This window comes from Lactuca saligna, chromosome 2 (genome assembly GCF_052625555.1).
Source record: "Lactuca saligna cultivar CGN05327 chromosome 2, ASM5262555v1, whole genome shotgun sequence".
Lineage (NCBI taxonomy): Eukaryota > Viridiplantae > Streptophyta > Magnoliopsida > Asterales > Asteraceae > Lactuca > Lactuca saligna.
The window spans coordinates 174,034,373-174,049,100 of NC_136418.1; the positions used below are offsets into that span (position 1 = coordinate 174,034,373).

Below are 14,728 nucleotides of genomic sequence, written 5' to 3' on the forward strand. Positions count from 1 at the left end.
TCAGCGACAAAGGTAGCGGTGGTTGATGGAGGGGGGTAGGAGGCGGTCAATGGAAGGACGAGGGAGGCGGTTGATGGAGAAGGAAGAGATGTTGCGCAGAAGACATGTGTGTGTGTAAGGGAGAGGGAGAGAAAGAGACGGAGAGAGAGAGAGAGAGAGAGAGATGTGTGTGTGTTTGTGTATGTATGTGTGTTGATAAATATAATTTCAAAGTACGATATTCTAATACTTTCTTATTATACTCGACACCATCCAATATTATCATTTATAATTATTATTTTAAACAATAATGTTATGTTGGTTTTTTTAAGTTGGAGACTACAACAAACATATGGCATGATCCATTATAGCATTTTACTTTTGAATTTTCTAAGTATTCTTAATTAGCCTATCTTTTTTCCCGAGTATAATGTTGTAATTGGAAGACATGAAAAAGGGATTCATAATAACAACTTACAAGTAGAAAATCCATATTTTATTACTTTCATACCCCTAAAGTTTAAACTTTGTAAAATGTATCTAGTTTAGCAAACATATACAAACCTGCGACAAAACACGGGTTTTTTTACTTGTTTACATTGAATATGATTGGCTGGTAGCAGACGGGTGTCGGCTATGCAAATGGTGAGATTTACCATATTTTTTAAGGTTATGGTGAATGTAAATATTAAGATAAAATTAAGTATTTGTTTAACAATCAATACTTAAAAAGGGACAACATAAATTAACGCACACATCTATTTATATGATACAAATCTTAAATATATAATACCCAGACTTTTATCACATGATATTGTGTAAGACTTTTGTACCCTATAGAAGTACATTTATCAATAAACTTGTACATCTATATGATAGTTTTAAAAACACAAATTATATCGTATATGCATCTTTTTTCCTCGACACAATTTTTCTAAAGATGGTAACTAAACTTTAACTAAATACAAAATAAATTACACATAAAAAGAAACTCTACTAAACCGAATTTCTATTTTCTGAGATACATACCTTTAACTTAATTAATGAAGTTATAACACAAACTCTATACATATTTTTATATATCCAAACGTCAGAATTGAACTCAAGCTCCTGATTCGATTGATGCGAAAGCTTGAACAATTTCAGGTGGTGGTATCCATGGGTCGTCATTAATCCATCCGTATTTCTCTAAATAAGGATTAGTTAACGATTTTGGTGGAAAGTTATCAACACAATCCTCCCAAACGTTCTTATCATCCAAACCCCTCAATACCTCCCACATACAACTATTACACTTGAAACCGGATCCGAACCCGATCATCAAAACCCGATCTCCCTTCTTCAACCTCTTCTTTGCCTCCATGTACCCTAAAACATACCACAAACTACTTGCAGATGTGTTCCCAAATCTGTGTAGAGTCATCCTCGATGGCTCCATATCACCTTCGGTTAATCCTAAGCTCTGCTTAACCCCATCAATCACCGCCTTCCCACCTGGGTGCAAGCAGAAATGGTCCACACCCAACTTGAAGTTCAAAATCACCTTTCGTTTAACCCTAATATGCAAAAACTTAGCACCAAATTTCTGGATATTTGCTATCAAAATGAAACAAAATATAGCCGTTAATGGTAATATCTTTGGTGCTATATTTTTTAAGTTTTCGGTTAGGGCTCTTGTTGCTGTTCTTGGTAATGTTTTCCCTAGGAAAAACCCTACATGGCCTTTGTCATCTTCTTGTTGCCTGCAACATGTGTAAGCTTCATCGCTTGATCCCAAGTGGGTTCGAACCAGACACTTTAGCTTGAACATGGATTGCTTTTGTAGACTTCTTTTGTTTGTTAACAGCACTGAAGCACCTCCACAACGGAATAAACAGTTGGTGAGGATCATGGACCTCTCGTTGCCATTGTACCAGCTTGGTGCAATCGACTCTGAAGTTAAGACAAGAGCCAATTTGTTTCGATGAGTCTTGAACATGTTTTGGACGATGTTTATAGAGATCAAACTCGCACTACATCCCATTCCTGACAGATTAAAAGATTTGACATCATCTCTCATCTTGTAATGGTTGATGATACGAGACGTGAGTGATGGCACTGAAGCCATCACAGAGACATTGACAACCAGTATGTCAATGTCTTGAGGAGAAATTCTAGATCGGCTGAAGAGCTTATCTAGAGTTTCTGAAAAGAACTCATCCATTTCATGTAGACTGTCGTTCAGACTTGAGTTAGTTCCATGGCCTAAGAAGAAGTTTCTAGGGCCGTAAGTTTCTTCACCTATACCCGAGCTAACTATTGCTCGTAACAGAAATTGGTAGTCATGGATTCCCAAATTCTTGCATTTCCTGATCATTTTGCCGGAAAATTCAGTGGAGACTTTCCGGTCCTCCGTAGGCTTGAAGCACTCATAATGCAAGATGTAACATGATTGACTTATTCTTTTATCAATAAGTTTATAGAAGAGGTATAATAGAGATAGAGCCAAAAGGCATGCCGATATCACAAGCATCCTTTGATGCTCACTGTGTTTGTGTGTGTTTATACGACTCAATATCAACATTTATATAGGCAGCTAGGTGAGAAACCATATTAAGGTATTTTCCATCAAAAACTTTGGTAAGATTGAAATAAATGTTGCAATAAATAAAAACATTAAAATAATGTGGCACTTGGGTATAAAAGTCACATCATGTCGGGGGTAATATCATGCAAGTATTGCACCCGCTACACGATGTATTCAGTTGTAGAGGTTAACTCTTCGAAAATTCTATACCTACCCCTAATGTTTTGTTATCCACATTGAGTGGAATTGTGTATGCGTATTATATGAATGAAAAGAAGATATATAGTAACAGCCTAACTCTGTAGTCGTTCATACTTTTACAAAGATTAATTTATAAGTTAGTTTTATTAATATATATCACAAAACGGACATTTTTACAAAAAATAATTTAGTTACCATCATAGTTGTTAAACTCGTACGAGTCACATGTTGACTCTTACAAAGTTGAGCCATTTTATACCAGAAAAGAATTGACTTTGAGTATTACTTGATTTTAGATGTGACTCTGGCAAAATTTATGAGTTCGTGCCTGACTAGTACCAAGGCAAGTTAAATAGTGAATCGGTCAACTCATGTATCTTATGTGTAATAATGTGAGCCAGGTGGTAAACGAGGGTCCCAAGAACCGAATCCTGCTCTGATGTATACAAAAACAATGCCTACTCCATCTTCTATTTAAAAAGGCGTGATATATAGAGTGGCGGAGCCAATGTCAAGTAAAGGGGTATCCCAAACTGATGAATTTGGTTTTTTAGATTTTCAATTTTTCAAACTCGATTTCGGGTTTAAACCTAAGCACATTTGAAAGTTTAACTTGCTGAGAATTGAGAAACTTGTGTTGCTTATATAACAAATGTATAGGAGCTATGTTTCATATTATGGCCGATGTGAGATAATTATAGAATTATAAGAAATAAGAAACAAATTGAAGGGATATAGGATAGACAATGATAAACAAAATAAAATACACCCGTGTCAAGGCCGAGATTCAAAATAAGGACATCCAAGTTAAAAGTTTAGCGCATTAGAATAAGGACATTCAGGTACTTCAGGAGACTGTGGCAAGGCGAAAGCATGATCGTACCGCTCCTCATGTTTATGTTTTATGTTATGGTTCTGGGAATACTCTGATAATAAATGTATTGAAAACCATTTTGTAATAACTTAATGAATTTGGGTTGTTTTTGAAAAGATTAAATTAGCTTGAATTTTTGGATGTTACACCTAAGTTCTCATAAAAGTTCAATTTTGATATTGTATTTTATTCTAATCAAATCACCGCATTTAATTATATTTTCAATTTTGACACCCAAATAGTGATTGTCAAAATACAATGCATAGTATAAATGATTATTTTATATTTGAACATATAAAACTAAACTAATTTAAATAACTGTTAATATACTAATTTAATTATCTATGTGTTTTGGGAATTCTTTTATGTTTATTTAGGTTCTAAAGCAATTTGTGCATAACATTTAATGATACTTAGTTATACATAAGTATAGAAATTTGACATATTGTTAATGTATCCCTCCAGGAATATGTTAAATATAACAGAACAGTTATCTAAAGGACGACCTAGCTAACAGTCGTTGCCTAGCATAAGTAATTAGGCAGGGGCCCTTGCCCTCACGGCCTCACACGTAGACCCTAGCGCTCTAGCGCCAGGGTCCAATTCAGAACGAGAAACTCTGGTCTAGAATAAGCCAACATAGTATTAGCCACTCCCCAGAGCGACATGTGTAGCGCCCTAGGCGCTGTCCTCTATTAGTACGGCATCAATAACGGATGACCTCTAGTTGTGCATGGTCCGCCAATAAGAATCCTCCACGTCCTGTCTGCCCAGAAGGGACAAAGGATCCTGTCGGGATCACGCATAGAAGACAACAAGGATAAAGGACCCTTTCTTCTCTAAGAGAAGTGATCGCCTCATTCTCTTTCCCATACCTAAACCTAATGCTCTCATACGACCACTAACTAGACTATCGGAGCTTCGTTTTTGGACTACCTCCCGGACGACAACTGATGTTGGTTCTTTCTTTGTTGTAATTCTCAGGCTTAACTTAGGTGAAGCAATTTCTAGACAACGTTAAGCTCAATGGACATATCACAACATTTGGCGCCATCAGGGCGTGTACTCAAAGTTACACAACCTTGATACGATTCTAAACATCGACGATAACGGTAAAGGAACCTTAGGCGTCCGGTGGAGGAGAAACGAGTCCACTCAAAGCAACGTCGTCGGTCGATGGCACATAACCATCTACGTCAGACGGACAAGCCTCCAACCACACGCCAGCAACTCATACACCAGGTTCGACAACGGGAACCGCAACAGTAGCAATTGCTGCCGTATGTCAATCATCACCCGTCACAACAAAGCACCCGATTACAACCACGACTGCAGCGCCTCAGTCGATAATGACTCAACATTCGTAACCACCAACCCAGCTGTCACAACTGTTGACTCAGCAGTCACAACCGGTGGCTTCTCAACTGTAACTGCATTGCAGCACGCAAAGGCTAAGGCTTGGTCATCAAGTACCACACGCTCCTCTGCGCTGCAATCAATGACGGATCATCAGTCCTTCAGCAGGGTGGGCATGTCACACATACCGCTTTCAGTGTAGCAGCCAACAGAGTTCAACCTTTACATACACAAGCTCCAGGAAACCTTTTGTCAAGCGCACACCACTGTCGAGATGGAAAGAAGGAAGCTGGCAGGAAACATCTTTGACATCGGAAACAACTTGAGGACCAAGTCCGATACTGATAAGAAGAATGTTAGGATTCAAAATGATGTTGGTAAACACCAAGATCACAAGAGAGAGATCTTCTCCATCAGAAGGTCGCGCAAGAGACTTGCACATCGTGAGACTAACGATGACATAAAGGTACTATCTCGAAACCTCCTTAGAATCAGCTTCTCATTAGAGGACCCGAGGCCACAAAACTAGAAACCTAGGGATCCACTCTTAATCACTACATGTATACGCCAAAAGAAAATCCATCGCGTTTACATAGACAATTGTAGTAGCACCGACATCCTTTACAATCACTACTTCAGGCAGTTGCCAAATTCCTGTAAGGAGGGCTTGAAACCACCAGCAGGCGGCCCATTGATTGGCATCACAAGACATAGTCTATGGCCACTGGGCACCATACACCTCCTGGCATGTTGGTTATCCATGACAGGAGGGAGAGTATCACACAAATCGAGTTCTCAATAATACGCTTCCTAGGGGAACAATAATATTCCTTGGGTGACTGACGCTCTTCCAATTGCAGGCCATACCATCAACTATCCACGATAAAGTCAAGTTTAGCACCTACACTAATTCAGTCACCATTTTCACTAGTAACCATGTCCACATGTTTGCAATCAAATCATAGCAGCTCCAGAGTTAATACGGACCCCAAAAAACTCAAAGGAGGATTTCCGCATGGAAAAACATGTGATCCACTTGGATCACCCAGAGCAGACAATACGAATTGGTGTCAATCTATCGGAGGAAACTAAACTCAAGTTAATCACACTCCTAAAGCAATTCTTCAACGTATTTACTTGGCAACCCACAGGCATGATAAGGGTAAACCTCAAGGTCAGCAAACACAACCTGAACATTATTCCGGTGAGCCCTGTGATCAAACAAAAAAGAGGGAGCAAGAAGGTGATAGGAACAAAGCAATCAATGAGGAAGTCAAAAAGTTATTAGTTACAGGCATCCTACGGTAATCAATTTTCCCCACATGGATAACGAACCCTATGATGGTAAAGAAGCATGATGGGTCATGGCGAATGTGCATCGATTACTAAGCAACGCATGCCCAAAAGACCACTACCCTCTCCTGGAGATAGATCAAAAGGTTGAGTCCTTGGAGGGTTCCCGATTCAAATGTTTTATCGATGCTTATAAGAGCTACCACCAAGTCCAAATGCACAAGGAAGACAAAGAAAAAACGGCATTCCACACCGAACGCGACATGTTCTGCTACTGGAAAATGTCGTTTGGTCTAAAAAATGTTGGGGAAACATTCCAATTATTGATGGATAAGGTTTTCACAAACCATATTTAGTAGGAACGTCAAGGTCTATGTCAACGATATGGTTATCAAAATTCGTCACTAAGCGGTGTTACTCTGTGACATCGAGGAAACCTTCCAAACCCTAGAAGGCCAATTCTTGAGCTCCCAGATAAATAAAGAAGGTGTTGCACCGATCCAAGCCTAATCCAGGAGTTCCTCGACTCCAAAGCTCCTCACAACCTAAAGGGAGTTCATGAAATTAACGGAAGGTTGACGGCCCTCGACAGATTCATCATCAAGTTAAGTGAAAAGACTCTGCCACTCTTCCACACTCTAAAGGGTTGTGTTGACAAAAACCAGTTCAGATGGACAACGGAGGCCGATAAGGCTCTGCAACGAATGAAAGAAGCCTTGCAGAAACTCCCAGTCATGGCAAGCCCCTTTCCAGGAGAGACCCTGCAAATGTACTTGGCAACATTCGAAGAGGCCATATCATTAGTGTTGACAGTCGAAAGGGATAAAAAGCAGTTGTCGATACACTTCGTGAGCAGAGCACTATAGGGCTCGGAGGTCAATTACCTAATCTTAGAGAAGTTAGTATGTGTGCTAATCTACTTAGCCAGGTACCTCAGATGCCACTTCCAAGCTATACTCCTAAGGTCGGAGAACTCTGGACAATTGGTGAAATGGGTCATCAATCTAGGTGAACAAGTCATAGATTACTGACCATGCAACGACATCAAATCTTAGGCCCTGGCGGATTTGTTAGTAGAAATTCGTGATAGACTCAAGTATACACTAACGGTTATATCAATAGACCCCTCAGACCCCAAACCTAGCAAATATGTTTGGTAACTACACACCAATGGTTCAGCAAGTAAGGAAGGATCTGGTGTAGGCTTGATCCTCAAGAACCCTGGTGGTGACAAAATCACATATGCTCTAAGGCTCGAATTCCAGATCTCTAACAATGAAGTCGAATATGAAGCACTTCTCGCATTCCTTCGCCTAACGCAAGAGGATGGAGCAACATATCTATTAGCTTTCAGCGACTCACTGCTCATCACCAATCATGTCAATGACACCTATGAAGCCAAATACCATAGGGTGCAAAGATACCTAGACGCAATGCGGTAGTTATTGATGGGTTTTGGTCATAAGACATCCTATGTGCTCATACAAACCCTAATGCTTGGATCTAGGTTTCTCTATTGTACATGCTTTGAATCCAAGACTATAAACCCTAATTCTAGCATACATATAATCATATTAACATGAGAATAAGTTTATAGTGTTACCTTGATTGTTATGTAGCAATAACAATCCCAAATCTCCTTGTACTGACTTTGGAATGCTCAGAGTCACAAGTGTCACTCCTCTAATGGCTCACAAACACCATAAGCAAGAGGATGAAGAGGAGAGAGGTTGGAGGCTGCCAAAAACGTGTGTAAACCCTTACAAGAAGCTTAGCCACGTTTTTGAGCCTTAAGGGGTCTTTATATAGTTGGGCTATTAGGGTTATCTAACAAGGAAACCCTAATTTGGATGCTTAAGCCCTAAGCAACCCATAGACTCCTTTAATTAAGCCCATGGACGATTTCCTTATGGGTTTCCCATTAGAATTCGTCCATCCCTTAATACAAGGCAATCCATGGCCCAAATTGCAATTATCTTATAATTACAATTCCAGTCCCTTAAGTTTAATTAATCTCTTTTAGTCACAAAACTAATTACCAATTAATTATTGACTAATATTAATTAAACAATATGATTTCTCCTTTAATATATTATTCCTATAATATATTAATAAATCATATTTAATCCTTACTCTCCATAAATCATCCTATCAAGTTGCTTTGGTGAAGGCAACCCAAAAGGACCATGCACCATCGGGTCAAGTACATACCAAAATAGTTATGGACTTAGACACTAATCCAACAGTCTCCCACTTGGATAAGTCTAACAACTATTCTGCGTATGACTTCAGATCCCGATCTGCAATCGTAGCTTTCCAAAGCCGCTGTCAACTCTGATCATATCAGATACGCGTGTCCTTAGATAAGGGATCATATATTCCTCCATTCTAGATATCGTATGAGATATGATTTCTAATCATTCTCTTTGTACTACTTCTCGATTTCTGATTTATGACAACAGACTAATTGAACAAATCAAATTAGCCCTAGCCCGGCCGAGCATTTACGTATGTCATCACTAAACCATCGAGGGGCCCAAAGATATCACTTTTATCCTACTTTGGATAAAAGGAACGGATAAACTTTGATACAATGCTTGCTTGCACTCACTAACCAAATCACACACAACAATATGTTTTATAACACCAAGTTACTAGTGCGTTTACATATTATCAATGTGCAACCGATTCGCAAGATACAACTCACACATCTCGGTTTCAAGAATATAATATGTTATCGTCTCACCAATCACTCATAATACAATTCATGGAATGATCGAAGTGAGCGTGGGTTTAATCCAATGCTCAAATCATATTCATAAGCACTCATGAACGTTGCAGCAAACATTTGCTTATGTCTAATACTCTTTTAGACAATCCACACACCAATTCATGACAGTCTTCATTCATATCTACTTCCAACATATGAACGACCGTGGCCCGTTTGAATAATTCGATTATTCTTAATAAACTCAATTATTCTGGAAGTCAAAACATGCAAGGTGAAACACAAGAATAATACTAATCCCATATGGCCTCAAACCTTTGAGTATAAACAAAACACGTTTTATTTATCACCATATCGATTACTCATTATTTGTCGTTTCGGGTAATCAATTTCTTGCTTGAATTATTACACTTGTCCCATGCTCCTAGCATGCACACAATGTTTACCTATGGTTCTTACTTTTGAAATAGACAAATTGAACACATTTCCAATCATTCTCATTTTACAACTCCAAATCCATTTTCTTAAGTGTAAGAATTTCAAATTCTTGTTACTTATAGAATATACTAGATTCTAACACTTTATGCAACGATCCTTTTGTAATGTCACTGCACCAAGGTCACAAAGACTATTGCCAATGATATTACAAAGTCCTCTATCGGAGATTGTTACAAGACAATTCCTTAGATATGATGTCTCTCACTCAAAGTACATTCCTTTGAACATCCTTTTGCATAAAAGTTTCTAATCTAGACATAGATTTTCAATATTTACTTCCCAATATGGACACGCTTCCATATTTTCCATATGACGACTAATTTCTTAATAGAATCTTATCTATTCGTAATGATGTCGATATTGTCCATCCACTATGGAAACATTTCCATAATTTCCAATACTATACTACCAACTACTCACAAGCGACCAATCCTCGTCGAACTTTGGATTGTCCTTTGATAGTTGTTTAATTATTTTAGTCAAAACCGATTCTAGTCCCTTTTCCCTCTAAATGCGCTAGACATTTGGAAAATTTTAGAATGGTCAAACATTAAATCATTTGCAATCGATCCTATACTCGAAGCGTATGGGACACGACGCAAAATGTTTTATTTGCTATGTTCTTAAAATTCGAATTGTGAAGAGGAATGCCGTAATCATAATCGATACTTTAAGAACACACTATGTACCCTTGACTAAATTTATTAACATTCCACAACCTAATCCTTTAGATTTGAAATGAAGCATAATATTCTCTCCCTTAATTATAGCAAAACAACCTTTCAACTCTTACAACTTTGCAAAGTATGACTCTTGTTTTCTATAATTAATATTGCCAACTATGCAATATGTGCCTTAATAATCATACAATCATAACATTTATGCTGCCACTATCATGATGATTATTATAAAACATAACACTTATGCTCCCACTAGCTTCGACATGTATTCATAAACATCTTAACTTTCAGAAAAACAATACTTATTGAATTTCTTAAGTTCATGTTTCTAATACTTAGTGCTTTGATAGTCTTTTATCAAGGCTTCTTGAACTTGTACACCTTTGCCTTTGATAGTTGATATGTGTGTCTAAACAATTAAGACTAATTGCCAAACCTCCCAATTCAAATTATGGAAAGGGATACCGTAACCATGATTGAATTCGAGAATGCAATTTTACAATCACTATCTTTTAAAATCTTTCTTAGTGAAAGCATTTCCTCACAATCATTTTCATGAAGGTGGAAATCTTATGACACTTAGATTTAAACGGTGTATGTGTTCCTATCCATGTGAATTTGTCAAAACCAACGTTTACGACAAATTCAAACTCATACGGATCGAACTTCCTTAATCTTGATTTCTTGCCTCATGGTAGCACAGTTGCCCACCATGTCTTCCAAGTAGTTAAGCATCTCACCTTTTCCTATCAATGTACCTTTCATTGATTAAGGTGCTTTGCCTTTTATGCATTCAAAATGAGAACTCATAGGACTCACATGCATAATTAACTCAATTGGAACAACACAGAATCAAAATAATGTCAACACGATAGGTTGTAAACCTCAACTCGTGTGCTAGTGATGATCGATTAGGTTTATTTGATTTGTTCTTGAAACTATTCAAGACCATTAAGACTCCCACTGACTCCTTGACATATAAGATTCTTTTGTCAAAAACATTTCTTGACAAACAAATATTCAAGAGTTAGTGTAGCTTATATCAAAACAAAACACTTCATAATTTTGGTCTTAGTTGGTCTTTGTCTTATCCAAGACATCACAACTTTCCACAATTGATGAATGTTATAAACCTTCTTAATACTATTCACTCAATGTCACAATCTTGACTTTAAGACTTGTTTTTGGAACGAAGTATGATTGACTTCTTGATTTGACCATTTCTTCAATCTTTGATTCCTCTTCTTGGACATACAATTGTACCAAGACTCATTAGAGGATCAATTGAGATATGGTTCTTAATCATTAAGACCTATCATAAAGCATAAAAGCTACTCTCCCTTCTTCTTAGAATGGAGAAACTCTTATCTTTCTGCCTACTTGATTCTTCTTATTCGTTTTGCTATTGATCTAAACCCTTTAATCAATTCAAAATTACACTTAATCTTGTAAGTGTAAATCATGACGAATATCTTTGTTACTCTTATGGTGAACTTGATCAACACACAACTTTGTGTACTCGATCTCCTAGTCCTTCACTTGACACTTTGTCAATGAATTAGTCCAATTTCCATAAATAACATAACTAAGAATCACATCCATTCTTTGTATTCAAACATCAATTTTCATAACGATTTGATTGCAAGGAAATAAACAAATAAATAAGTCAAACAAAATTTGTTTTATTTATAAAAAGCAGCGGAAAAACATTTGTCCTTACAATGCAAAATCTATTGAAAACTATGTAAAAAAGAAAATTTCTAACAATTCTATCATAACTATCTAAGCTCAAAATCCAATCTTCAAGTCCATGAGATCGAGATCCATCTCTTGTGATTAGATTCATCTTGCTTTCTTATCAAGCTTCCTTTCTTTTCACCGATCCTTCAAAACATTCAAATGCAATCTTATCACATCATGTATTAAGAATCAATGAATAGGAACTTAATGGAGTTAGATAGTGGATTCTTACCTAAAGCGTAGTCATACTTTTGACTCTCCCATCTCTTAGATCTCTTAGGTAAATAGGGCAACTTCGTCTCCAATGCCCCTTCTTTTGGCAATAAAAGCAAATTGACTCTTTTGGAACAACACATGGAACTACTTTAGACATCGCCTTTCTCTTATGATCAAACTTTTTGATCATTGCATGTCTTCATTTCCATTGTCTATATCCATAGAGGTCTTGAGGGCAGATTCACCAATCAACTTTGCTTTTCTATTGCGCCAAACCATTGCTGATTCAGCAGCAACAAGCATATAGGTGAAAACTATAAGGGTCACGTCGTAGCTCATCATATAGTACTCTCTTACGAACTTACTATATGAGTTGGGAAGTGACTGAAGAACCCAATCAACAGCCATCGCTTCACCAACAATGGATCCCATCATTCTTAATCTATCAATATGTGACTTCATCCCTAAGACGTGTGCACACACCGACTTGCCCTCTTTATGTTTACTTGCCAAAAGGGATTGAGTGATATTGAACCTTTCAATTTTACAATCTTGTGGGTTAGGGAGAATAATTGGAGGAGGAGGAGGAAGTGAAGCATGATGTCTTGTTCCTCGATCGAATCGTGGAATATCATCTTCACGTGGAATGCTTGTTCCACGGGATTTGAGAAGACCATAGTTGTCGAACTTTGACATCGGGAGAAAAACGAATTCAAGTTAGTTGATTGATTGAGTCCTTGGTAAATCACCCAAATGAAATTCCAAGGCTAGGACCCAACACAATATCCTACAACTCGGGAGAGGGATGCCGTAACCCAAATCGCAGAACATTTGAAGGTAAGTGAATGACGTTTCACTCATTTCCACCATGAAAAACGAAAAAGAAATTTAAGTTTTAAATCTATGAAAACTCCTAGATCCTTTGAGATTCATTGAACATTTCAATGGCATGTTTAAATCTCAATATGCCCCTCTAGTTTGTGACTGGGATGCCGAGGATCACAAAGCGGGTGTGAATAACCATGCAAACTACATGGTGCCCTCACATGTTACAATCACCTATTCGATGTGCCGGTAAACCACACACGCTCCACCGAACTATGACAAACATTGAGTCACCCTTTGCTACCTTTGCTTAGAACCATTTAGTGTGCCGGTAAACCACACACGCTCCACTAACGTCTTCGCAAGGGCACAAAGTGTAATTTCATGGAATTGCATCAATTCACTTTTGCCTAAGTAACTAAGATTGGGAATTTGAAAAACATTTAGTTACTTTGTATTTCATTATACTTATAATGGAAGGTTTCGTCCTATCCTACCCGTTCGGCTAACGACCCTCCACTGGTCAAGAGTGCGGTGGGTAAGAGTGGATACCCATTCAATCGCCATTTTATAGGCAATTTCCTTAAACACCCCTTATAGACCAGCTTCATGAATGAGGCCTACTAACGGTAAGACTGACTTTTAGTTATACATATATATAATGTTAGACTTTTAATGTTATATATAGTATAGGGTGTACTTTATAACTTTTAAAATACTGTGTGGTTAACTTTAACAATTACACCTTTAATTCTATTAAATAGTTAACCTAAACTTTTATGGATTTATTAAACCTCTTTTAATTATACTCCTTAATTAATTAATAAAACCATAAGGGTGTGATTTGAACTTTTCAAAACATTACTAGAGTTTTAGAATTTAACATTTCTAATTAAACCTTTTAATCAACTTTTAAATTCCAAAACTTGAGGGCAAGTTTTGAAACCTTTTTCAAAACATTAGGGTTTTAACTATTTAAATTTCAAAACAACAAAACTTTTGGGGTTCAAATTTAAACTATAAAACCTAAAGGGATTAATTTGAAACTATTCCAAACTTTGTCAAGAATATTCTAGATCACATAATTCAAATAAGGCAATTAACTATAATTGGTGGTTATCTAATTAGATCTAGTTCAAATTCTTGCAAGATAATGATCAAATAATTTCCATAACTTCACATATATCAAATAAGGTAACAATTATCTAATTAGATGACCAAAATCTTTTATCTTGACAAGGATAATCATAAGGGATTAATAAAATTCGGATTTTATCAAGTTTAAACAATTATGGTAATTATCCTAAGTCATAATAGGTAAAAATCCCGAAAATCCGCCTGTCAGACGAGTTGACTCGTCGAGTCAGCCTTGGACTCGTCGAGTCTGCATGGACTCGGCGAGTTCAGCCATGGACTCGGCGAGTCCAGCCTCCAAAATCCAAAAAATCGAATTTTCCAGTTATATCAAGCATCAATACAATAGAAACCAATCTAGGCTCTGATACCACTGATGGGTTTTGGTCATAAGACATCCTATGTGCTCATACAAACCCTAATGCTTGGATCTAGGTTTCTCTATTGTACATGCTTTGAATCCAAGACTATAAACCCTAATTCTAGCATACATATAATCATATTAACATGAGAATAAGTTTATAGTGTTACCTTGATTGTTATGTAGCAATAACAATCCCAAATCTCCTTGTACTGACTTTGGAATGCTCAGAGTCACAAGTGTCACTCCTCTAATGGCTCACAAACACCATAAGCAA

At 37.2% G+C, this 14,728-nt stretch overlaps 1 long non-coding RNA gene and 1 pseudogene across 1 annotated transcript in view; both read right to left on the minus strand.

Annotated features, from left to right (window-relative positions):
- Positions 1-82, minus strand: part of LOC145029352 (uncharacterized) — a 1,803-nt gene extending 1,721 nt beyond the window's left edge. Inside the window, exon 1 of the long non-coding RNA XR_013676490.1 lies at positions 1-82. This exon is cut by the window's left edge and continues 500 nt beyond it. This is a non-coding gene — a long non-coding RNA (uncharacterized LOC145029352).
- An 871-nt stretch (positions 83-953) lies between these two features.
- Positions 954-2,528, minus strand: LOC145032852 (3-ketoacyl-CoA synthase 12 pseudogene; annotated as a pseudogene).
- Positions 2,529-14,728: the final 12,200 nt, after the last annotated feature.